The sequence below is a fragment of the Somniosus microcephalus genome, chromosome 7 (assembly GCF_052327205.1).
Source record: "Somniosus microcephalus isolate GS21.2 chromosome 7, FLI_Smic_1.0, whole genome shotgun sequence".
In the NCBI taxonomy this organism is placed as follows: Eukaryota; Metazoa; Chordata; class Chondrichthyes; order Squaliformes; family Somniosidae; genus Somniosus; species Somniosus microcephalus.
The window spans coordinates 145,943,350-145,967,761 of NC_140993.1; positions in this window are offsets into that span (position 1 = coordinate 145,943,350).

A 24,412-nucleotide genomic window follows, 5' to 3' on the forward strand; every position below is an offset into this window, starting at 1 on the left:
CTACCCGTGCCTCGGGCTCACCTTGAATACTGCCGCCGCTGGGATTCCTGCCGCTGCCGCACTGAGGCCTACCCGTGCCTCGGGCTCACCTTGAATACTGCCGCCGCTGGGATTCCTGCCGCTGCCGCACTGAGGCCTACCCGTGCCTCGGGCTCACCTTGAATACTGCCGCCGCTTGTAGACTCTGTGGAGCAAGCTGGAACACAGGGCTGAAGAAGGTTTCAGATTTACAGCTAGGTATGGTGGAAAGACACAGTCAGATTTTAAAGGAAGATGAGGATTTTGTAATCAGTGTGCTGCGAGATGGGGAGTGAGAACTGATTTGATAGGTGTGTGGAACTTAGTATGGGATAGGATGCAGGCAGCAAAGGTTGTGTCTGATAACACTCCCGTGAAGCACCTTGGGATGTTTTCCTATGTTAAAGGCTCTTTATAAGTGAAAGGTTGTTGTTGTTTTGATGATTTTAAGTTTGTTCCGGGGGAAGGTCAGCTTAGAGGTGACAATGGTACAGATTTTAGTAGTGGTGGTGGTAAGTTAGGGAAAGAAGTAGGCTATATTTTGGAGGTAGACTGGATGTGGATATTGAAGCTAGCTCAAGGTCAAGCAGAACACAGAGAGTGTACACACTTAGTTTCAGCCTCAGCAAGTATTTGAGGAGGGGGGTGGTATCCATGTGACAGTGCAGAGCTTCTGGGAAGAACTGAATACGATGGCTTTGGCCATCTCTTACAATGGTTTCTTGTCCAATACTCACTTTGCAGGAGATGGCTACATTGGGACTGATATGAATGGAACCATGAAAGGATGGGTGACACACAGATGAACCATGGAGAAAAGGTGACAAAGAGGTTGGTCTAATAATATACATAATTATTTGTGGTAGTCAGTGAGCTTTACTGAGTGGCTTAGGTTGTGGGTGACCATAGAACTTTATTCTCGGGAGTGGCAGTGATATTAGTGTATGTTGCTGTTTCAATGCCAGGGGAGTTTTGGTTTGTCTTTGGGAGTTACCTTTTTCAGGTGAAGTGGGCTACACTCCAGATACTTGTAGGCATATTTCGTTTTAAAGTATGTGCCTTTTGCATATATTTGTTCCAATGTGAATGTTTATATACCTAGGACAGAACAATATGTATAGAGAATACATATCTTGGGGTAGTAATGCATGAAAGAAATACACCACTGATGAGACGTCACTATGACTAAGTTATGACCACTGCAGACAAGAGGGCATTGTGGAGTCCATGGCTGTGATTTTGCCGGTGCTCAGAGGGCGGGTTCGGAGGCGGGTCAGGTGTTAAAGTTGCAATGATTGATGGCGGGTTGGAAACCCGCCGCGAACCCGCCTCCGTCTGAGTTTCAGGATTGTCGGGTCTGCGATCTCACAACAGACTTGACACCAAGTGGTGGGTAAGGGATTTAAAGCACTTAACTCCTTGTTAAGTGCTTGTTTAGAGCTATTTTGACAGCCTTTTGCAATTTTCCAAGTTTGGGTCGGGTTTCACGACGTTCGGAGATCACGGCAGGTAAGTGTGTCGGGAACGCGAACGAGCTGGAAACTTCACAGCTGCAATTGCAGTCTAAAAGCTGCACTCTCAAATCTGATCAATTTCAAATGTCAGAGGTTGGTGATTTAACAATTTGGTAGACACATTCTGTGTTTAGGCTGCAAGTATGTGGTGTTAACTCTATATCCACTGTCACCTACATTGCTGGACATAACAGGCATCCTCACCCTTCACTGTGCCACCTCCAATTGTCAGCACACATATGGCAATGATGTCAAACATTCATGCAACATTAATTTATTGCAACTTAAGAAATGAACATAAACTTCACAATGAATTCTATCAGCACATCCAAGTGAGAGCCCTTGTGCCTATTTACGTGTCAGCTTTCTCTTACGTGTCAGCTTTCTCTTACGTGTCAGCTTTCTCTTACGTGTGCTTCTACGTTGTGCTCCCCCTGTGGCTTCAGCAGATGGAGAGAGAGCCTGCTCACTTCCCTGCTATGCCTGCTTAGACACCTTTGGTGGTCATCCTCTGGTTTTTAGTGCCTGTGAAGACCCCGCCAAAGTCTGCTCCTCCTGCGGCTGCACAGCGGCAGACTTGCCCATCACTGCTTGGGTACTCATCTGGAGCTCTGACCGAGAGGTTGGCAAGGGGCGGAGGTTGCAGTGCTTGGAGAGGAGCCCCCACATGCATGCCGCCTCCCACCATCATCCCTCTCATGGGCCACCCGCATTTCTCTGCTAGCAAGTAGCTGGAGAGCACTTTGCTGCACATCAGTGGGGCCATGAGGATCCATCTCTGTGGCCATGAGGATCCATCTCTGTAATGATAGTCCTCCTAACAGGGACGTCCATGGACCTCTGGTTCCTCTCCAAGATAGATGCCCGTCTATCCTCCATAGCTGACCATCTATCTAGAAGAGTCACCATGTTGGTTTGAGTCTGGCAATTTATGTCCTCCATGGAGGTTGCCATCCTTTCCATGGTGGTATCTATATTTGCCATTGTGTGCACCACGGCATTGTTCATGTTTGAGATGGACTTCTCCATTCTCTGCACACTCGCAGTCACCATGGTTGCAAACCCAGTCAGAGTGTCCTGCACTTGTTCCTAAAACTCCAGCACCACTCTCTTTCTGGATGGCCCCCGAGGCTCAGCGTCTGCATGCAGTTGAGCAGAGCTGGGAGCATCCTGCGGCCTCCAACGAGGACTCTCCCTGGCTGTCCCTGTCTCCACCATCTGCTCTTGCTCACTCATGCGTGTGATACACCAGGTGACAACAGTACTCTATCTCACAAATGACCCACCGAGGTGTGCATCTCTGCGCTGGTGCAGGGTGCACTCATTGCTGCTAACGCTGCTCCCTCAGAGGATGCAACTTCCTCTGAGGAGTCCTCCCGCTCTTCCTCCTGGGCAGTAGGGAGGGGGGCTCTTGATGGTCCTGTGGGAGAGTAAAGACAGGAGTTAGACATGTGATATGTAGATTGCAGACACATCCCATTGTGCACGTGATGAGCATTCAATTTCTATTGAAATCAGATGCTATATGTGTCACTCATGAAAGCCAAATAAGATGAATGGAGAAGCATTCTGTCACCAGGTTGTTCAATTGAGCTCGTCTCTCCGTCCCCCACTTCTAAATGTTCCACCGATCCCACAATTTCGAGAGCCGCCTCCTCAGCGTTGGTCAGCTGCGCCACAGATGGTGGTCCTCCTCCCGTTCTCTCCCTCTCCCTCTTATTGTAGGATCTCTTTTCCTGCAATGAGGGAAAGAAGTGGAGTTTCAGTGAGTGATGGAATGAGTGTATAGAATGGATAGGATAGATGTTTGGAGGGAGACTGTGATGCAGTGGGTTCCCATTACCAAGTTCCCTCCTTTTCAGTTGCTGGTTGTTGTCATTGCATAACCTTGAGGGTGAGTGTGAGGAGTGTATAGTTAGATGGGGAAGTGATTCCGTACATTATGGAGAGAGGGTGCAAGTGATGTTGGGTTGAGTTAGGATGTGCAGGGGGAGGGTGGGAAATGCAGAGTAATGGGGGAATTATGACAGGCATAACAGAATTAAGGTAAGTGTGCTTCTGTATTCACTTTTCCTGTGCGCAGGAGATCATTGAACCTTTTCCTGCATTGGACCCAGGTGTGTCTGTACATGGACCTGGCATTGATCTCCTCAGCTATTCACAGCCAGATGCCTTCGTCTGCTGAGGAGGTTTCCTTCTTCCATCTCCCGGGTATAGGACCTCCCGACGACCTCTGACTCCCTCCACAAGAACATGGAGGAATTACTCATTGAAGCGGGGAGCTGCCTTTTGTCTCTCTGCAGACATAGTGAGCACCAGTAGCAGTCAGGAGCAGCAGAAACAACTTCAGATGTAAATGTGTAATGGCCCCCTTATAATACTCCGGCTGCAAACACGTCAGCAGAGCAGTTGATCAGACCCGCGCCTTGTGATCGGGGCGGGTAACCCACACGGCGGGCTTAACGAGCCCAATTAACCAAAAATTGTGTCAGCAGGCCGGCTGGAGCTGGTGTATAGAGTGGATAGGATAGATGTTTGGAGGGAGACTGTGATGCAGTGGGACCGGAACCCGCCGAGCACCGTTCCCATCGCCAACCCGCCTCCACAGAGAAATTCGCGGCCCATGTCACAAGTAGGGTCCCTGTTCTCAAATATCCTATTAAATCACTTTAAAACAGCTCCAGTGGACTGACACACAGCTAGTAATGTGCCACTGGTGTGCACTCCACTTGTGTGGAATAATAATATTTTGCACAAGCGCTCAGAGCTTTAAGTTAAAGAAAATTTGAGAGGTCAGTGACTCAAAAGTTTATAGTTTTTTGTGGGAGTAGACCTTTACTACTTTTTCATTCAATTCCAACATCAAGCACTTCCTGGTCAGGTATATCAGAGCCAGCTGCAGAATGAAGCTGCACCAACTGTGCTCCAACAATATCCCTTAGCCCAAACCTTGGAAAACATCCCTTAATAACGGGTGTGACATTTGCAATTTCCGTACCAGCCGAATGCTTTTTCTGAGTAAGATTACCAAATAAGTGCTAGTTTATGCTGAATGGTGCATGACCCATGTTTGCGTTGAAGACCCATGTTCACTAGAAACAAGGCTGAGAATGTCCAAACCTCTTTCACAGGTAGAGAAAGAAGACTTTTATCTCATCAGTCTGGAATGGATTTGATCCTATGTCCCAGAGGTAAAAGGACAGTATGCTGCCCGGCTGCATAACCCTGTCCCCATAATATATCTATGTATAATATATTAAGATCAGTATGTTCTGCCCATTTGCCTGTGATACCTCTAGGTAACGCTCCGAATAGGATTTTCCAATGATGTTTGACTCTGCGGCTGCTGCAGCTGCAAGCCATGGCCACCGTGTGGTACTGTAGAACCATTGTATTTTTTCACCTTTTGCTAGCCTGATTTTTTCCGTACTTTTTTTGTACCAGGTAGGAAACTGAAATTTTAAATTTTGTGTTGACTAACAATTAAAAATAAGATCTGTTGCCTTCAAATTTTCTTTCCAGGATAATATTTTGTGTCCCACCAATTGGGCCTACTCCACCACTGTGGTATTAAAATGTTAGCATCTGGCCCTCAGGCGCCCTTGGAAATAACACACTGAGGTCCACGGCATGAATTTTACATGGCACCCCAATTTTTTATTCCCCGTGCTCCCTTTACTTTGTTTGGTATTTCCTACTATTTCTCATTTACGTGCTGCCCCTCGGCTACATCATTCAAAAAATCCACGGCAGCTTCTACATGTACACTGACAACACCCAACTCTACCTCCCCACCATCTCTCTCAACCCTGCTACTGTCTCTGATGTATCACACTGCTTCTCCGACATCCAGTCATGGATGAGCAGAAATTTCCTCCAACTAAATATTGGGAAGACCGAAGCCATTTTCTTCGGTCCCCACCACAAACTCTGTTCCCTAGCCACCGACTCCATCCCTTTCCCTGGTCACTATCTGAGACTGAACCAGACTGTTCGCAACCTTGGTGTCCTATTTGACCCCGAGATGAGCTTTCGACTACATATCCGCTCCATCACCAAGACCGCCCATTTCCACCTCCGTAACATGAAGTAGAGTGAACAGTGAGGAGGATAGGGATAGACTTCAAGAGGACACAGACAGGCTGGTGGAATGGGTGGGCACGTGGCAGATGAAGTTTAATGCAGAAAAGTATGAAGTGATACATTTTGGCAGGAAGAACAAGGAGAGGCAATATAAACTAAAGGGTACAATTCTAAAGGGAGTGCAGGAACAGAGAGACCTGGGGGTATATGTGCACAAATTGTTGAAGGTGGCAGGGCAGGTTGAGAAAGCGGTTAAAAAAGCATGCGGGATCCTGGGCTTCATAAATAGAGGCACAGGGCTGGATTTTGTCAGTGTGGGCGGGCTGGGACGTGTCAGGTGAAAATCGTGTCAGGACCCCGCCTCCTAAGTGAAGTGTTGAAAAAGTGGGATTTTCCCCTAATTGGGCAATTGATTTCCTGTGTGTGGGAACCCTTGGCCCAATTAGTCTTTTCATACAGAAAGTCGCCTCCGATGACGTCATCAATGCTGCTGGATTTAAGACCTGCAAGCAGCCTTACTTCTTCTGGAGACTGCAAAGGCTCTGCAAATTGTATGAAGGGGGAGTTGATTTCCCGACAATGTTCACGATCAAGCAAAAGTGTGCTCCTCGATTTGATGAGCCTTCCCTCTAAGCTCTGGTGCACAGAGCCAGATGCAATAAGGAGGTGCTGTTCCCTTCCTCAGGGAGAAAAAAGCCACCCCAGCAGACAAAAGCTGTGTGGCTACAAGTGGCCCAGGGGTCAGCTCCATTTCGCTGAGCCACAGAGCCTGGCTGCAATGCAGGAAGAGGTTTCACGACCTTCTCCGCACAGGAAAAGTGAGTATGACTTTCCCATCACCCTCAATCTGATCCCCATCGCCTCTCCTCACCAGCACTCTGCTTTGCCAACCTCTTCCTCCACATCCCACTTGACACATACATGCCTGCACCCTTACCCATTCCCTCTCTCTCGAAGGTCAAATTCACTTAACTATTCGACCATGCAGCCCTCACACTCCCTATCACTGTGATGCCATGAAAACAACAGCTTTCAACACACAGGGAGGATCCTTTGTATCATTCTAAGCTTCTATGCTATGGATTCTCTACACTCACTCCTTCATTCTCACTCAAACTCCACTTGTGTCCCTCATTACAGGAAAAGAGAGCCCACAATAAGAGGGAAAGAACCATGACAGGAGGAGGGCCACCCTCAGTAGCCCAGCTCACCACCTGGGAGGAGGCGGCCCTGGAAATCACTGGGATTGAGGAGGATTCCCAAGTGGGGGACGAACAGATGGGCGCATTGCAGCAAGCTGGTGACAGAATAGTTTGGCATCTCTCTCATTGACATTGCATGAGTCACTGATAATGAATCTGATGCTCTAACAGATTGACTTATGATCATCTGCACTATTCAATGTTCATGTAACCTTGACCATGATCATCTGCACTATTCAATGTTCATGTAACCTTGACCTCATATCTCTAACTCTTTCCTTTACTCCCCAACAGGACCATTGAAAGCCCCCCTCCCCACTGTCCAGTAGGAAGAGCCTGAGCTTCCAGACTCCTCAGAGGAAGCTGCAACCTCTGAGGGTGCAGCGTCAGCAGAATTCAGAGCACCCAGCGCAGACACTCACACCTCGATGGGATCTTCACGAGATAGAGCAGTGTTGGCACCTGGTGTATCACAGCTCACAAGTGAGCATCAGCAGATGGTGGAGACAGGGACAGCAGTGGAGAGTCTTCGTCGGAGGGCGCAGGATTCTGCCAGCTTGGCTCAGTTGCATGTCGACCCTGTGCCTCCGGGTCCATCCAGAAGGAGAGCGGTGCTGGAACTCCAGGAACAGGTGCAGGAGTCTCTGTCAGGTTTTGTCTCCAGGGTCGCTGCGAGTGTCGAGCGAATGGAGGAGTCCATCGTGAACATGAGCAGAGCCTTTGTGGAGGCATTGGCGCATGAACGCATCACCAGGGAAAGAATGGCAACCTCCGTGGAAAGGATGGCTACAGTAGAGGAGAGGATGGCTACTGCCATGGCGGAGCTAAGTCGCCAGAGTGTAGAAAACATGGTCATTGTTCAGAATAGACTGACATCTCTTGAGGAGCAATGGTCAGCTATTGAGCATAGAAACCAGACCTTCATGGAAGTCCTCTGGAGTAGGACTTCCAGTGCAGAAATGGGTCCTCGTGGCCCCCGTGAAGTGCAGCAAGGTGCTGTCAAGACCCATGAGAGGGATGTTGGTGGCAGACAACAAGGAAGTGGGGGCTCCTCTCCAAGCGCTCACATGACCATGCCACTGCAAAGCCCTCAGTCAGAGCCCCACCAGAGTCCTCACCCAACTGAGATGGGCATCTCATCCCCTGCACAGCCGCAGGAGCAGCAGACTTTTGCCGAGCCCTCACAGGTTCGCAACCCCAGAGGACGGCCGCCAAAGGTGTCGAGACAGGAGCAGCAAGAAAGTGAGCAAGGGGCCTCCACATCTACTAAAGCCACAGGGGAAGCACCACGTAGGAGCACGCGTAAGAGGAAGATAATGCACAAGTAGTCACAAGGGTAGTCACTTGGGTGTTATGTTGTGTTTATTTTTGAAATGCCACCAGTTGCTTGTTGTGATAAAAAATTCTGATGCTAAACTGTTGAAGTTGTGGCGTGTGTCATTTTGCAAATGGGACTTCCACATTGAGGGCTTAGGGCGACTTGCAATTGTCATTATGGTGGTCAGAGTGATAGGAATCTGCAGGTTCTTGTCCATTGTCGATGCTCTGGTAAGAAGGTGCGAGGCAAAAAGTGTTTGATTGTATAGGCTAAGCAAATGTGACCAACATGAGTGCGTCCCTTGCATCCCGGGCAGCAATATGGTCGCGCTCTGGTGCCTTCTGGCCTGTGCATCTTCAGGTGAGTGACTAGCAGCTTGGCGCTCCTGTTGATGCTCCTGCTGTTGGTGCTGCTGTTGCTCATGGTTCTGCTGCTGCCACGGCTGGTCGTCATCCGAACCTGATGTCCAGGAGGAAAGGAATTAAATGGTTGCCATGCTTCTGGTATATGCCTCAGTTGAGGAAGTGCTTAGTCAAGGTGGGGAGAGGGGTTTCCCAGGAGGTCACACTGGAGATGGGTGTCAGGCTCCAAACTTCCACAACACTGAGTATGCCTGCAAAAAGATCCCCCAGACCTGAGACAACAAAGTTCTGCCACCTGCAAACGATCATTGGTGAAAACTCCTTTGTAATGGTGGAGCTGCAGCTGTTCATAAGTAATCCACTTGTGAGGCCGCCAGGATTACCTGGTGTGTTCCAGAGGAGGCGTGTAGGATGGGGGAAATGTGTTAAAATCAGAAAGGCCTCTCAAAATGGGATTATAGAGGCATTTAAGTGGTTGTTCAGGGCCTTAAGGGCCTATCCTGCCTCTTGGAGACGGGATGGAAAGCGGGTCAGAAAACACACATTTGGGAAAATTGCTCGGAGGCGGGATGGAGGTGGGATTGGGCCCGCCCACCATTTTTGGCAATTTTAACAACTCACACGCCTCCAATCCCGCCTCCTTGGGCCTGGCAAAATCGAGCCCATAGAGTACAAAAGCAAGGAAATTATGATGAACCTTTATAAAACACTGGTTCGGTCACAACTGGAGTATTGTATCCAATTCTGGGCGCCACACTTTAGGAAGGATATGAAGGCTTTAGAGAGGGTGCTGAAAAGATTTACAACAATGGTTCCAGGGATGAGGGAATTCAGTTACATGGATAGACTGGAGAAGCTGGGGTTGTTCTCCTTAGAGCAGAGAAGGTTGAGAGGAGATTTGATAGAGGTGTTCAGAATCACAAAATCATGAGGGGTCTACACAGAGTAGATAGAGAGAAACTCTTCCCATTGGTGGAAGGGTCGAGAACCAGAGGACGCAGATTTAAGGTGATTGGCAGAAGATTAAAGGCGACATGAGGAAAAATGTTTTTACGCAGTGAGTGGTTATGGTCTGGAATTCACTGCCTGAAAAGATGGTGGAGGCAGATTCACTCATGGCTTTCAAAAGGGAATTGGATAAGTACCTGAAGGAAAACAATTATGCAGGGCTACAGGGAAAGGGCGGGGATTGGGACTTGTTGAAGTGCTCTTGCAGAGAGCCGGCACAGGTTTGACGGACCGAATGGCCTCCTACTGTGCTGTAACGATTCTTGATTCTATAACATCGCCCAAGTCTGCCCCTGCCTCAGCTCACCTGCTGCTGAAACTTTCATCCATGCTTTTGTTACCTCTTAACTTGACTATTCTAATGCTCTCCTGGCCAGTCTCTCATCTTTCAACCTCCATAAACTTGAATGCATCCAAAACTCTGCTGCCCGTATCCTAAGGAACAGCCACCAATGGTGGAGCGATTAAAATCGGGGATGCTCAAGAAACCAGAATTGGAGGAGCACAGATATCTTGGAGGGTTGTAGTGCTGGAGGAGGTTACTGAGATAGGGAGGGGTGAGCCCATGGCATGATTTGATAACAAGGATGAGAATTTTAAAATTAAGGTGTTGCTAAACATGGAGCTAATGTAGGTCAGCAAGCACAGGGGTAAAATGTGAGCGGGACTTGGTGCGAGTTAGGACACAGGCAGCAAAGTTTTGGATGACCTCAAGTTTACGGAGGGTAGAACACAGGAGGCCGGTCAGGAAGGCGTTGGAATAGCCGAGTCTAGAAGTAACAAAGGCATGGATCAAAGTAGAAGCAGGGAATTTAAGATGTTTTCCAATAATTTATTCAATAACATAACTTTCTAAGCACAGAGAAAAAGTACAGCAAAAGTAGATAATAATCCAGGATGACAGTTCGCTGCTAAGCATCATGGAAGTAGGTAGTAGTGGTCAATGTTGCAGTCAGTCTGCTCCCCAAGGAAAGAGGTTGTATATTTTTAAGCTCATGTCACTTAACACTGGAAGCCTACCAGTGGATTGTTGAATAAACCGTGAACTTAAGTCTATACTGTAACCTTGCGCATTGAATGTTGCTTTATTATACATTAACAAAGCTAAACCCATTTAGTGCAGAGATAGTATGATACTTGCTTAAGGACATTTGTAGCATTCAAATAGCTCTCTAGCTGCAATCAACTAACTCAGTTTAGACTGGGTATGGAACCTAGACTTTCTTAGTCTTTATTGACTCAACTACTCACTGCATATGCTATGAAGTTGGGGGCAGGGAGTAAGGCAATGCTTTTACTATATTTTTTAAGGAAAAGGGTTTTTAATGTTTCACATGTCCAAATTCGTTTCAGTTTGTCACTTTTGCTTTAGACTTTGTTGACTGACATTGAGGTCCCGATATTTATAGGGAAGCGGGGGAGCGTGGTAGTGCCGGGGAAACCTGTCGAGGCTGGGATAAGGAGGTCCTACCGAGTTTAAAAGCAGGACCTCATTATAAGTTTATTCTTCTGTTTTCTGCCCGGTATCAGGCCAAATGGCAAGGGAGGACCCTTGGGGACGGTCACCGTCAATCACGATCGTGGGGCAGGCTTCAAATCAGCGGTGGGGGAGCGGATGGCCGATGGCGGAACAGGCTGCAAACTGGGGGCTTGGAGGGTGGGGATGTTAGCTAATCACGGCAGGGAATCGAGAAAGCCCGCAATCAACAGAAGGGAGTCCGAAGGTTTGCTTGAGAGGCCGGGGGAGCACTTCTGCTCCTCCTGGCCCACAAGAAGTTCTGTAAAAAGCACTTACCTTCTGGAGCCCGCAGTTCCCGCCTCCCTTTCGCTGCCGGGTTTCCTGAGGCCCAGGAAACCCAGCCGATAGCTGTTAAATGTAAACCAGTCTCCCAATTGCACTGTCGGAGCCTGATTTAAATATGACAATGAAGTCTCCCGCCTTTCCGAGATGGAACGCATGAACACCCCAAAACCCATGAGCGTAAAGGCGGCAATGTACGGGCGCATATGTGGCGAGTTAGGGGCGCGTTCCCCGTTTTTTAGGGTTTAACCCCCTCCTGCCCATCGTGGAGGGCTTAATATCGAGACCTTAAGTTTCAGTTTACTTTTACTGTAATCATCATCACTCAACTTTGTTAATCATATTACAATAGTTGTAGTCAAATAAATTAGTGTTAGTATGACAGCTCAGTGTCTGATTTAGTCTTTGATGCCTCTGGCAGGTAAGAATGAATTTGCACTTCATTCAGTGTTGACATATAATCAATAATCAATATTTTTATGTTATGGAGGACAATTTAAAGTGACCTAATTTAGATATCATGAAACCCTAAATTGTAAATTGTACAATCTTATAATTGATGAGGGGGGAGAAATTCATCTAATACCCTTCAATTAATGTAAGTTATATAATGTAGTTTTTTGATGTAATATTTGAAACATATTGTGGGTGTTCTGCAGATTTTATTCTTCACATTTTCAACAACCCATTGAATACTCCTAACAGTGCTAAGAGTAATGTTTCCTACCCAGAATCCTGGATGACCATGCATGATATTGGTTTATTTCCCTTTGAAGTGAGTGTCTCCTTCTTTCAAAGTCTGACATTGCTTTTTGTAAAATCAGCTTAGAGCACTACTATAAAATAGAGAACTACCTAATGAACATCTTCACAAATGAGAAAACATTTAAGTATATCAAATCTGTGTGAAAAAGTTTGGCAAATTGTTGTAATCTTTTCAAACTTAATTTGTTTTATTACTACTTATCCAGTTGCAACGCTTTTTTATGTTGTATTTTTTGCCAGGTTTAAAAAATGAATAAAATTTAAATGAAAAAAGCAAGAGTTATGTGAACAAAATACTGTCTGCCAATAAGCATGCTTGGTGTAATAGCATAATGCATCATTGGTTTAGCTAATTACTGTATAGATTTTAATTGTGAGTTAAACGGGTAATATTTAATTGGGCTTTGAATGGAGAAGTGCCCTATTAAACTCAGCTATTCTGCTTCCCTAATTGATCCTTTCCTTTTATAAATAGTCCAGCTGCTGTTTGCTTTTCCCCAACCCACATGTACACACATATACATACAAATCTTTTCATCATAGCTGCCCATGTCTGTGAATTGCTCTTTTCACATGGCCACTAATGGGCATGTATATCAAATCTGTGTGGTCAGATTGGTGAACCTGCTGCAATTTTACTGAATGCTGACATTCGATTATCTTCACAATGATTCTAAAGCTTTGACTAAGTGTGTAGGCTTTTACTTTTTAAAAAGAACTTTTAAATGTATCAGGCCTAGACTTGCTGGTGGCAGAACAAGATGGGTACGACATTTGAAACAAGCAGGGGACCTGATTGCGGCGGAGAGCTGGAGTTGTAAATTCAATGATTGCAATGCAATGTCAAGTCCTCCTGCCAGGTTATACTGTCCCACACCTAAATGGCTTGAATCTGCAAACCTGGGCAGAAATGACTGCTGGTAAAAGATGAGCAGATGAGACTGTTCCTAGGAAAATAAGCTAGCACGGTAGAAGTTGAGTAAAGCTACAACAGCATCATTCCTATAAGCATACATGCAATTCATGTGCTGAAGTAATGTTTGTGTACTTAGAAAAACATATAAATTCCCTAACACAGTATACAAAATAAAGCACAAACTCAGGCAAGAGTGTGTTTTAAGGCAACAAAACATCTCTAGGTTTGGAAGACATTCATATGACAAGAGAGGAGCCCCTCATATATTATTGTTTTGTAACACGCCCCAGTGCAGATGCTTCCCTTAGTTAATACATCAGAAGGAATACATTTTAAATACCAAGTTATTTCAGAAATGCCCAACACATTTTGGTAGCTTTGGTCTTAAAAATATAAGTCCAATCTATCCACCAAAATACAAAGCCATCAAGTTACTTTTTATTTGTTTATGGGATGTGGGCGTCGCTGGCAAGGCCAGCATTTATTGCCCACCCCTAATTGCCCTTGAGAAGGTGGTGGTGAGCCACCTTCTTGAACCGCTGCAGTCCGTGTGGTGAAGGTACTCCCACAGTGCTGTTAGGTAGGGAGTTCCAGGATTTTGACCCAGCAACGATGAAAGATCGGCGATATATTTCTAAGTCAGGATGGTGTGGGACTTGCAGGGGAACTTGGAGGTGGTGGTGTTCCCATGCACCTGTTGCTCTTGTCCTTCTAGGTGGAAGAGGTCGCGGGTTTGGGAGGTGCTGCTGAAGAAGCCTTGGCAAACTGCTGCAGTGCATCTTGTAGATGGTACACACTGCAGCCACAGTACGCTGGTGGTGGAGGGAGTGAATGTTTAAGGTGGTGGATGGGGTGCCAATCAAGCGGGCTGCTTTGTCCTGGATGGTGTCGAGCTTCTTGAGTGTTGTTGGAGCTGTACTCTTCCAGGCAAGTGGAGAGTATTCCACCACACTCCTTACTTGTGCCTTGTAGTTGGTGGAAAGGCTTTGGGAAGTCAGGAAGTGAGACACTCACCATAGAATACCTAGCCTCTGACCTGCTCTTGTTGCCACAGTATTTATGTGGCTGGTGCAGTTAAGTTTGGTAACCCCCAGGATGTTGATGGTGGGGGATTCGGTGATGGTAATGCCATTGAATGTCAAGGGGTGGTAGTTAGACTCTCACTTGTTGGATATAGTCATTGCCTGGCACTTGTGTTCCACAAATATTACCTGCCACTTATCAGCCCAAGCCTGAACATCATCCACGTCTTGTTGCATGTGGGCATGGACTGCTTCATTATCTCAGGAGTTGTGAATGGCACTGAACACTGTGCAGTCATCAGCGAACATCCCCATTTCTGACCTTATGTTGGAGGGAAGGTCATTGATGAAGTAGCTGATGATTGACCTTCAACCACCACAACTATCTGCCTTTGTGCTACGTATGACTCCAGCCAGTGGAGAGTTTCCCCCCCGATTCCCATTGACTTGAGTTTTACTAGGGCTCCTTGATGCCATACTCGGTCAAATGCTGCCTTGATGTCAAGGGCAGTCACTCTCACCTGACCTCTGGAATTCAGTTCCTTTGTCCATGTTTGGACCAAAGCTGTAATGAGGTCGGGAGTTGAGTCGTCTTGGCGGAACCCAAACTGGGCATCAATGAGCAGGTTATTGGTGAGTAAGTGCTGCTTGATAGCACTGTCGATGACACCTTCCATCACTTTGCTGATGATTGTGAGTAGGCTGATAGGGCGGTAATTGGCCAGATTGGATTTGTCCTGCTTTTTGTGGATAGGACATACCTGGGCAGTTTTCCACATTGTCGGATAGATGCCAGTGTTGTAGCTGTACTGGAACAGCTTGGCTAGAGGCACAGCTCGTTCTGGAGTGTAGGTCTTCAGCACGACAGCCAGGATGTTGTATGGGCCCATAGCCTTTGCTGTATCCAGTGCACTCCACCGTTTCTTGATATCATGTGGAGTGAATCGAATTGGCTGAAGACTGACTTCTGTGATGTTGGGGACCTCAGGAGGAGGCTGATAGGGATCATCCACTCAGCGCTTCTGGCTGAAGATGGTTGCAAATGCTTCAGCCTTGTCTTTTGCATTTATGTGCTGGGCTCCACCATCATTGAGGATGGGAATATTCATGGAGCCTCTCCTCCTGTTAGTTGTTTAATGGTCCACCACCATTCATAACTAGATGTGGTAGGACTGCAGAGCTTTGATCTGATCCGTTGATTGTGGGATCACTTAGCCCTGTCTATAGCATGCTGCTTCCGCTTTTTAGCATGCATGTAGTCCTGTGTTGCAGCCTCCCCATGTTGGCACCTCATTTTTAGGTACGCCTGGTGCTGCTCCTGGCATGCACTTCTACACTCCTTATTGAACCAGGGTTGGTCCCCTGGCTTGATGGTAATGGTAGAGTGAGGGACATGCCAAGCCATGAGGTTACAGATTGTGGTGGAATACAATTCTGCTGCTGCTGATGGCCCACAGCGCCTCATGGATGCCCAGTTTTGAGCTGCTAGATCTGTTCTGAATCTATCCCATTTAGCACGGTGGTAGTGCCACACAACATGATGGATGGTGTCCTCAGTGTGAAGACGGGACTTCGTCTCCACAATGACTGTGCAGTGGTCACTGCTACCAATACTTTCATGGATAGATGCATCTGCAACAGGTAGATTGGTGAGGACGAGGCCAAGTAGGTTTTTCCCTCCTGTTGGTTCTCTCACCACCTGTCATAGGCCCAGACTGGCAGCTATGTCTTTCAGGACTCAGCCAGCTCGGTCAGTAGTGGTGCTACCGAGCCACTCTTGGTGATGGACATTGAAGTCCCCCTCCCAGAGTACATTCTGTGCCCTTGCTACTCTCAGTGCTTCTTCCAAGTGTTGTTCAACATGGAGGAGTACTGATTCATCAGCTGAAATACTGCACTGACATCTCTTTCAGAACCCACCTGCAGCTTCCCACCTTAGAAACAAACCAGTAAAGTAATTCAGTACCACATTCAGCCTATGTATTCCTTATTATAAAACTGATACAATAGAGCACGCTTCCTGAATGTTGTACCACATTTCCTATGTTAGACTCATCTCACTTTTTGATTTTTCGCAGAAACTCCTTGTGGAGCAGTTCCCAAGGTGGAAAGGCTCCCCTCCAAGTCACACACCGCCTGACATGGTAAAATATCATTGTCGCTGGGTCAAAATCCTGGAACTCCCTAACTAACAACACATTTCAAGAAGGTGGCTCACCACCACTTTCTCAATGGCAATTAAGTATGTGCAATAAATGCAGGTGCAAATAGTCACGTGGGAATATGATCTAGTGGTGATAACTGAGATCTGGTTCAAAAAAGGGGAGGATTGGATGCTTAATATTCCTGGGTAAAAGGTATTCAGGAAAGATAGGGAAGGGAAAAAAGGAGGAGGGGTAGCAGTTTAGATTAAGGAAAATATTACAGTGCTAGAAAGAGAGAATGTCCTTAAGGGATCAAAGACAGAATCTATTTGGTTGTAGCTGAGAAAAATAATAGAGGAGCTATTACACTACTTGGTATATTTTATAGACCACCAAATAGTGGGAAGGAGACTGAGGAGCAGATTTGCAAAGAAATTACCGAGAGGCGCAAGAACTATAGAGTAGTGATAATGGGAGACTTTAACTACCCCAATATTGAATGGGGCAGTGATTGTGTTAAGGACAGAGAAGGGGAGGAATTTCTGAAGTGTGTTCAGAAGAATTTCCTTGATCAGTATGTTTCCTGCCCAAAGAGGAAGGAGACATTGCTGGATCTAGTCCTGGAGAATTAAATGGGTCAAGTGGAGAATGTCACAGTTGGAGAGCATCTCGGGAATAGTGATCTTAGTATCGTAAGGTTTAGATTAGTTATGGAGAAGGACAAGGAGCAGTCTAGAATAAGAGTACTTAACTGGAGGAGGGCTAATTTCAGAGAATTGAGGAGTGATCTAGCCCGGGGAAATTGGAGTCTGTAGTGTATGTGCCTTTAAGAGCCCCATGTGTACTGTAATGCCGGTAATGGCCACTCGGGCTATATAAGCCTGTATATTGTGTTGTATCAGTTAGTTCCTCTCCAGACTTTGTTTAGTAAACACCTATGAAACCAACTCCTGTCTTCAGTGTCTCTATCAACACACAGACACAACAGTGGCGATGAATTGGAAACGGACTTACCTGCAATTCGGCAGCACCTCAAGGACATCGATTCCTCTGGCGTCCAAAGTTGAAGAAAAATCAAGAAAAAGAAAAAGCTGTGGTTTCACCAGCTAGCCAAGCTGGTGGCAGGTACTGCAATAATCCTTCCTGGGCATCGGGCTGGGGCTCCAGCGGCTGGCTCTACAGCTGGGCCAAGCAGCGAAAGCGGAGACAAGCAGTAACAGACGGGGAGGGAGCACTCGGGAGGCGGCCGGTGCTGCAAGCAGGTCGGCGTTCAGACCTAGAGAGAGAGTCCGGCGGGAACGAGTCTCCAACTGTAAATAAATAAATAAAAAGAACGGAAACCGCGGGAAACAGCGTTGTCATTGGCAGCAGCGGCGGGGAAGCGTGGGAAGCGCCATATCTTTTCTGCAGAAAAGAAAGAAAAGCGCGGGAAGCGCCATTTTATTTCTAGGATGCCTAAGTCTGGCAATATTGATGCTTTTGGTAACGAGATAGAGGATTGGACCACATATGTGGAAAGAGTGGAGGTATATTGCACCGCAAATGGAATAGAAGATGAAAAAAAAGCTTCAGTACTGCTAAATCTAATGGGCGCAAAGACATACGGGCTGTTACGAAATTTAATCACTCCAGCCAAACCAAAGGACAAGAATTTTAAAGAAATTGTTGATACCCTACAGGAGCACTTAAACCCAACACCGCTGCTGATAGCGGAATGATTCAAATTCTTCAAGAGAAATCAACACAAGAATGAAAGTAACGCTGATTACCTCACCGAATTAAGAAAGCTATCAAAACACTGCCAATTCGGGGCAGGACTAGCAGATTATCTTCGAGACAAATTCGTCTGCGGTCTCTTAAGTGAAGGAACACAGAAAAGGCTGCTTTCTGAAAAAGATTTAACACTGGACAAGGCTTTCAGTATGGCTGTATCATACGAAGCAGCTGCAAGAGGAGCTGCAGAGATACAACAAAAGACACAGGACTTCGGCACCCATGAAATGACACAGGGTTTCGAGAGATGTTATCACTGCGGCAGATCCACCCATGACCAGAGGGACTGCTGGTTCAAGGACAAAGCATGCAGGCAATGCGGAAAGATTGGACACATTGCACGGGTATGCCGATCTGGACAAAAAAAATTCACAGACAGGAAAAAAAAAATCAATAAAGAAAAGTACAGAAAGGTACAAATGATGACGGACAGTAGCTCCGAAGACCAGAAGAGCGATAGCGACTCCGAAAACAAGAGACTAAGCTGTCTCAAATTACATAATGTAATTGCCAAAGAAGATTACCAGACCATTTGGGTTACCCTCACGATAGCAGGGTCCCCAGTTAAAATGGAGCTAGATACAGGATCAGCTCTGACCGTCATAAATCGACGGGATTACGAGCGGCTATTTCCGCATATACCTTTAAAAGACACATCCATTATCTTGAAAACATATACGGGGCAGAAAGTATACCCCAAAGGAAAAATAAGGGTGCCTGTTGTATACAACGGCAAGGAAATACAAAAGTTGTATTTATACATTCTACAAGATGGTGGTCCACCGCTGTTGGGACGTGAATGGATCAGGAAAATACGTTTAGACTGGCACTCCATTCAGGCACTGACGGTGACCAGTAAGATAAAAAAAAGCGATGATGACGTCATACCTGAACGATTAAAAGACATCTTGGCCAACGCCAAAGAAGTGTTTCAAGAGAAACTAGGAACCTTGAAAGGCATCACCGCCTCAATAAAAGTGGAAGATGCAGCAATTCCCAAGTTTTTAAAGGCAAGACCGGTGCCATACGCAATTCGTCCAGCAGTCGAGGCAGAGCTGGAGAATTTGGAAAAGGCAGGCGTATTATCCAAAATAGATTGGAGCGAGTGGGCAACACCCATCATTCCAGTCATGAAGAAAGCATTGAATAATGATAAATCTGAAGAACAGAGAAAAATTTGCATCTGTGGAGACTTCAAGGTGACTGTAAACCCGGTCCTTCACATGGTACAGTATCCTCTTCCGAGGATAGAAGATATTTTTGTCTCACTATCCGGAGGGAAACGTTTCACCAAAATTGACTTGGCACAGGCATATCTACAGATGGAGGTTGAAGAGGCCTCTAAAAAATATCTCACGATAAATACACACAAAGGTCTGTACCAGTACAATCGACTAGTTTTCGGAGTAGCATCCGCTCCAGCTACCTGGCAAAGAGCTATGGAGCAAGTCCTCCAAGGGATTGCAGGGACTCAATGCTACCTAGACGACATCCTTGTAACAGGAGAAAACAACAACGAGCACCTTGCCAATTTGGAGCAGGTGCTCACTAGGCTGAGAGAACGGGGCCTACGAGCAAATCGCCCCAAGTGTGAATTTTTCCAAAATAAAATATCATATTGTGGCAACATAATTAATAAGGAAGGGTTGCATAAGTCACCTGAAAAAATTGAAGCGGTCATAAAAGCCCCGGCACCTGAAAATGTTTCACAATTAAGGTCGTTCCTGGGATTAATAAATTACTATCATAAATTTTTACCGAACTTATCAACTCTTCTACACCCTCTTAATGAACTGCTACAAGCAGGAGTAATTTGGAAATGGAGCGAAGACTGTAAACGTGCCTTCCATAAATGCAAAGACTTAATCACATCCAAAGAAGTTTTGGCTCATTACAACCCATCACTGCCAATCAGACTGGCGTGCGATGCATCCCCTTACGGCGTAGGAGCAGTATTATCGCATAAATTCCCTGATGGCTCAGAACGGCCGATAGCTTTTGCGTCACGCTCATTGAACTCAGCTGAGCGTAACTATGCCCAAATCAACAGGGAAGCACTCAGCCTGGTATGGGGAGTGAAAAAATTCAACCATTACCTACACGGACAAAAATTTACCTTGTTGACTGACCATCAACCCCTCATCTCCATATTCAACCCTAAAAAGGGTGTTCCCATTATGACAGCGCAAAGGCTACAGAGGTGGTCCCTTTTTCTAGGGGCACAGCAATACAACATAGAATACAAAGGATCAAAACAGCATGGGAATGCTGACGGGTTATCGCGCCTACCGTTGCCAATGGTAGAAGAAGCACCTACCGTAGACCCAGTGGAGATTTTCCACTCTACCATAGTCGAATGTCTACCAGTAACAAATTCTGCCATTGAAAGTGAAACTAGAAATGACCCGACTCTCTCACGAGTCTACGATTTAACAGTGAAGGGATGGCCAGCACATGGCGAACCACTGTTGCCAGCATTCTCGCAAAGAAGAGAACAGCTGTCAGTGTGCCGAGGAACCTTGATGTGTGGATCCAGAGTGGTGATTCCACCCAAACTCCAGGATAAAGTTCTAAAGGAGCTTCATGAGGGGCATCTGGGTGGAGTGAAAATGAAGGACCTAGCCAGGGCGTCTGTATGGTGGCAAGGTATCGATGGAGACATCGAAGAAATGACCAAGAGCTGCCTAGGATGCCAGAAGGTCCAAAACGCTCCACCCCAAGCCCCTCTACATCCATGGGAGTGGCCCTCATCTCCCTGGCAAAGGGTACACATCGACTTTGCTGGTCCATTTATGGACTCAATGTTCTTAATCGCGGCTGATGCACACTCCAAATGGCCGGAGGTAATAAAGATGTCCTCCACCACCATGGAAGAAACCATCACTGTATTAAGGACCATATTTGCCAGGAATGGGCTGCCGGAACAGATCTGTTCTGATAATGGACCGCAATTTGTGTCCGAAGAATTCAGGAAGTTCTTAAAAAACAATGGGGTTAAGCACTACACGTCCGCCCCATACCATCCCGCCACCAATGGATTGGCTGAAAGGTTTGTCCAGACCGTCAAGAAGGCCATAAAGGCCATGGGTAATGAAGACATAAAACTTCAGCACAAGGTGGATAACTTCTTGTTCGCATACAGGAATGCAACACATATGGTTACAAACCAAACTCCTGCCATGATGTTCTTCAATAGAAGCCTAAGATGCCGGCTGGATTTGATCAAGCCCAACATCAGAAGGGACGTGGAGAACCGGCAATTTCAAGGCATGAATGAAAGGCCAACTAGAACCTTCCAGATAGGTCAACAAGTTTTGGCCCGGGACTACCGTACCGAGAAATAGCAGCCTGGAACTATCTGCACACGACTAGGACCGCTGATGTATACCGTGGGCATCGGAGAAAGCATAATAAGGCGCCATGCTGACCAAATCATAGAGTCATCCGAAAAGGGACAACCTACACCACAACTCTATACGCCTAACGATGAAGTAGAGATACCCATATCTACCTCCGATCCGGTGACACTGGAACCCGATGAATCCGACACTGGCATTCAAGCCGAATCAGCCTTGCCAGAAGAACCTACTACTCCACCAGAAACTACTACACCACCGAGGCGTTATCCGGACCGAGTCAGGAAGCCTCCAGAGAGACTGACTTATAATTAATTAACTGCAGCAATGTGTAGATTATTTTTCTTGTAACATGTAATTAATAATTACTTAAAATATTATGTACTGGTTGGCTAAAAGGGGAGGAATTGTAGTGTATGTGCCTTTTAGAGCCCCATGTGTACTGTAATGCCGGTAATGGCCACTCGGGCTATATAAGCCTGTATATTGTGTTGTATCAGTTAGTTCCCCTCCAGACTTTGTTTAGTAAACACCTATGAAACCAACTCCTGTCTTCAGTGTCTCTATCAACACACAGACACAACAGAGTCAATGGCTGGCAGGCAGAAATGTAATGGAGCAATGGGCAGCCTTTAAAGAGGAGATGGTTCGGGTACAGTCTAGGTACATGCCTACAAGGGGGAAAGGGAGGGCAACCAAAGCCAGAGCTCCCTGGATGATGAAGCAATTAGAGAGTAGGATGAAGCAGAAAAAGTGAGCTTATGACGAATGTCAGCTTAATACTACAAGGGAGAATCAGGCTGAATATAAAAAGTACAGAGGAGAAGTGAAAAAGGAAATAAGAGGGGCATAGAGACAATACAGGAATAGATTGGTGGCCAACATAAAGGGGAATCCAAAAGTCTTCTATAGGCCTATTAACAGTAAGAGTTGTCAGAGGAGTGGTGGGGCCAATTAGGGACCAAAATGGAGAACTATTGGTGGAGGCAGAAGGCATGGCTGAGGTAATAAATGAGTACTTTGCATCGGTGTTTACTAGGAAGAGGACATTGCCAAAGCTATGGTAAACTAGGAGGTTGCTGGGATACTGGATGAGATAAAAATAGAGAAAGAGGAGGTACTAGAAAGGCTGGCGGTAATTAAAGTGGATAAGTCACCCGCTCTGGATGGGATGCATCCTAGGTTGCTGAGGGAAGTAAGGGTAGAAATTGCAGAGGTGCTGGTCACAATCTTCCACTCCTCCTTAGATACAGGGGTGGTGCCAAAGAACTGGAGGATTGCAAATGTTATACCCTTGTTCAAAAGAAGAGAAGGATAAACCTGGAAATTACAGGCCAGTCAGTTTAACATCAGTGGTGGGGAAGCTTTTAGAAACAATAATCTGGGAGAAAATTAACAGCCACTTTGACAAGCATGGACTAATAAAGGAGAGCCAGCACAGACTTGTTAAGGGCAAATTGTCTTTGACTAACTTGACTGAGTTTTTTGATGAGGTAACAGAGTGGGTGGATCCGGGCAGTGTAGTTGATATTGTGTATATGGGCCTAGAAATTCAGTATAGCCACTTTTGGGGCGGTAAATTCGGGCGGGCGCTAAAGTTAGCGCCCGCCGGAAAGTGGAGGCCACTTCGCCGATATTCAGTAGCTTTGGCCAAGGAGTTTGGGCGAGCGCTGAAACTGGCGTTGCACCCCTATCTTTAGGCGCTAAGCCAGCGGTGCAGAGTGATAACGCCGAGGCCGGGCGCAGCGCAGGTGCGGTCATGTTTTGATTGACAGCAGACACCCTGACGCCGGCCAGCTCTTAAAGGGGGAAGGGTCGACTTGGTCTGCTGCCACGCCCTGGATACTGCAGCCCTCCAGCTAGGCCTGAACACTGCTGCTGGACCCAAATAGCGCCTGAAGCCATGCAGAAGGCCCGTGAACGAGCGCAGCGCTTCTCAGAGCATGCTTTGAGGGTGCTGCTTAGGGGTTTGGAGAAGAGAAGAGATACCTTGTGCCCGGACAGTGGCAAGAAGGCTCCCAAGAGACTGTACAGGAGAGCCTGGAGGAAAATCGCCCAGAGGGTCACAGCCAACAGCGATGTCCCCAGGACTGGTGACCAATGCCGCAAGAAGTTCAACGACCTCACTCGGTTGGTCAGGGTGAGTACCCTTTCCAGTGTCCTCCTCATCCTTGCATGTGCACCTCACATTATGGGCAAAGGGACCTCAAAGGCCTAATGGCCAGCCCTCCTCCAGCAGCTATGGCACTGGCATGATCATCAGTAGCACTTTCTGCACTTGACACACTGGCCAAGCTATTCGACCATGGGAGGCAGTGCACACAACAACAGGGCACCACACTGTACTTAGAGGCCGTCCTTTCTCTTGCAGGCCAAGCTGGCGCAGAATCTGAAGAGCCGGACTGTCACCGGGGGAGGCCGTGTCCAGTTCCAGGAGCTCAGTGACCTGGAGGAGCGCGTGGCTCGACTCATGCGTGCCCGGGTGATTGGCCCCGTTGCTATTGGAGATGCCGACCCTGTGCTGGGCCCCAATGGTAAGGACATGACCGTTTGGACCTTTCTTGTTCCCCTTGCGCTTCAGATCTACATCCTTTGCCACTGTCCCACCAATGCGCATAATGCCACCACTCATGCCTCCCTCGCTGACGCCCTGTCCTCACTCTAAAGCTACTCTTGCACCTTCCTGCTTTCAGCTGGTGAGGAGGAGGTCCCTGAAGCCACGAGTGTCAGTCCCTCGGAAGAGGAGGAGGACGACGAGGACCAAGAGGAAGGCGGCACATCGGGGGAACCCTCATCCGCGCCAGGGGATGGCAATGGAGGGGACACGTCTTGCCTGGAGGAGAGCCAGGGGGAAGTGTTGCAGGGGGGTGTAGCTCCTGTGGCGTGCAGCCACGCGGGAAGGGTCGGGCAGCACGGCTGCCTTCTCCCCAGAGGGGGGAAGTGTTGCAGGGGAGGGCAGTTGCTGGGCCCAGTGGCGTCCAGCCACGCGGGAAGGGTCGGCCAGCTCGGCGGCCTTCTCCCCAGAGGGAGAGTCCGGCCTCCAGTCCGGAGACGGTCCTCGCCCAGGAGGTGCGCCTCCTTGATCAAATGTCCGCGGATTCGGAGCGGCGCCACACCGAGTTCATGGGGG